At 33.9% G+C, this 2799-nt stretch overlaps 1 non-coding gene across 1 annotated transcript; it reads right to left on the reverse strand.

Moving 5' to 3' along the window:
• Window positions 1–931: 931 nt before the first annotated feature.
• Window positions 932–1004, reverse strand: TRNAG-CCC (transfer RNA glycine (anticodon CCC)). Its single transcript has one exon. It is a non-coding gene; the product is annotated as a tRNA-Gly (tRNA).
• Window positions 1005–2799: the final 1795 nt, after the last annotated feature.

Below are 2799 nucleotides of genomic sequence, written 5' to 3' on the forward strand. Positions count from 1 at the left end.
GTTTAGGATTAGCTAATTTGAATAACAAATGGTGGGCTTTGGGCTATGGAGTCCTCTCTAGCTACCTGGTTCCTAGCCCTGGGATGACTTAGCCAGGGGAAATATTGGCTTAGTATGTAAGCATTAGATAAAGGAGGTGATTGGCTTGCATGTGAGAGACATGCTCTCAAGTAAAGTATTTACTAATTTTAGTAATTAGCTAGCCCTGGGAGGCCAGCCTCTGCTTAACCATTAAGATTTTTAAGAGGTCAAAACATCATAAGATACAGAAAACATAAAACATGATTAATACACTGATCTCAAAGAGAAAGCTTCGAATGTTCAATTAGTTCCCTGTTTTGTTTTGTTTTTTAGATGTCCTTTATCCTTAAAAAGATATCATCAATCCCTAGTTTGCCAACAGTACTTTTTCCTAGTTATAAACAGATGTTGAATTTTATCAGATGTTTTTCCTGAATAAATTGAGATGATTATATGACTTTCCTCATATAATCTGTCAATATGAATATTTACATTTATTGAATTTTTTATGTTAAGCTATATTTTTACTTCCCAGAATAAACCCAATTTGGTCATGATGTATTCTTTTTTATATATTATTGGATTTGGTTTGTTAACATTTTGTTAGAATTTTTGCAACTATGTTCATAAATGAAATTTGTATTTTTCCTTGTGTGTGTGCAGTATCTATTATATTAGTACAAGATTATGCTAGCCTTCTGAAATTAACTGAAGAAAAAAAGACCATAAAATTGTTGGCATTTTCCCCCTTGTTTTGTAGAACTCTCCAGTTGAGCCAATCAGACCATAAATTGTCTTTTCAGGATGCTTTTTTTTTTTTTTAACTTATCTGGCTGTGCCAGTCTTAGTGGCGGCATGTGGGATCTTCGTTGTGGCACGTGGGCTGTTAGTTGCAGCCTGCAGGATATAGCTCCCTGACCAGGGATCGAACCTGGGCCCTCTGCAATGGGAGCTCAGAGTCTTAACCACAGGACCACCAGGGAAGTCCCAGGATGCTCTTTAATAAGGGGCTTTATTTCCTTAATAGTTACAGAGTATTTAGGTTTTCTGTGTTTTCTTATGTCAGTTTTGGTAAGTTTGCTATTTTTCTAGGAATCTAAATATTTCATCTAAATCTTCAGTTTGGGTACCTAAGGTTGTTCATATTATCCTCTTATAATCTTTTCATATATTGATTATTTATTATTTGTTCCTTCTCTCTTTTTTTGATATGTTCACCAGAAGTTAATCAATTTTATTAGTCTTTTCAAATAACTGCATTTTGGTTTTTGTTAATCTTTTCTATTGAATGTTTGATTTCTATTTCATTAGTTCATGTTATCATTTGTTTTATTTCCTGCCTTCTAATTTATGTGGATTTGCTTTTCTGTTTTTTCTTATTTTTGCGGGGGGGCCGCACCCGATGGCTTGTGAGATCTTAGCTCTCCAACCAGGGATTGAACCCAGGCTGCTGCAGTGAAAGCACAGAGTCCTAACCACTGGACCACCAGGGAAGCCCCTATTTCTTTTTCATTTATTTCTGATCTGATCTTTATGATTTCTTTCCTTCTGCTAGCTTTGGGGTTTTTTGTTCTTCTTTCTCTAATTGCTTTGGGTATAAAGTTAGGTTGTTTATTGGAGATTTTTCTTGTTTCTTGAGGTAGGATTGTATTGCTATAAACGTCCCTCTTAGAACTGCTTTTGCTGAATCCCATAGGTTTTGGGTCATCGTGTTTTCATTGTCATTTGTTTCTATGTATTTTTTGATTTCCTCTTTGATTTCTTCAGTGATCTCTTGATTATTTAGTAGTGTATTGTTTAGTCTCCATTTGTTTGTGTCTTTTACAGATTTTTTCCTGTAACTAATATCTAGTCTCATAGCACTGTGGTTGGAAAAGATACTTGATATGATTTCAGTTTTCTTAAATTTACCAAGGCTTGATTTGTGACGCAAGATATGATCTATTCTGGAGAATGTTCCATGAGCACTTGAGAAGAAAGTGTATTCTCTTGTTTTGGGATGGAATGTCCTATAAATATCAATTAAATCCATCTTGTTTAATGTATCATTTACAGCTTGTGTTTCCTTATTTGTTTTCATTTTGGATGATGTGTCCATTGGTGAAAGTGGGGTGTTAAAGTCCCCTACTATGATTGTGTTACTGTCGATTTCCCCTTTTATGGCTGTTAGCATTTGTTGTATGTATTGAGGTGCTCCTATGTTGGGTGCCTAAATATTTACAATTTTTATATCTTCTTCTTGGATTGATCCCTTGAGCATTGTAACCTTCTCTTAAGGGATGTAATTTGTAGCATTTTCACTGTTATACAGATAAAAATATTTTCTAATTTCCACTGTGATTTTTTTCTTAAACTTATGGGCTGTTTAGATGCATATTGATTAAATTGTAAACATATGGGGATTCTTTATTTATCCCTGTTATTGATTCCTAGCATAAATACACTCTGTTAGAGAACGTAGTCTATATGATTTCAGTTCTTTAAACTTGTTAAGACTTTCTTTACAGCTCAGTATAGTGTATCATGTCTTCCCTATGTTGGTGAATTTGTTTTTCCTGTAGTTCTTCCTGAGTGTGCTCTATATGTGTTGCAGTTGTCATATTAAAAGCATGCAAATATAGAATTTCCGTATCTTCCTGGTGAGTTTAACCTTTTTTCATTATGAAGTAAAGCCCTTTAATTCTAGTAATGCTTCTTTCCTAAATTCTGTTTTATCTGATATTAACATATCTGCTCCAATTTTAAAACAAATTGGACAGGAGGTTAATATTTTCCTTA

This window comes from Lipotes vexillifer, unplaced genomic scaffold (assembly GCF_000442215.2).
Source record: "Lipotes vexillifer unplaced genomic scaffold, Lipotes_vexillifer_v1.1 scaffold263, whole genome shotgun sequence".
NCBI lineage: Eukaryota > Metazoa > Chordata > Mammalia > Artiodactyla > Lipotidae > Lipotes > Lipotes vexillifer.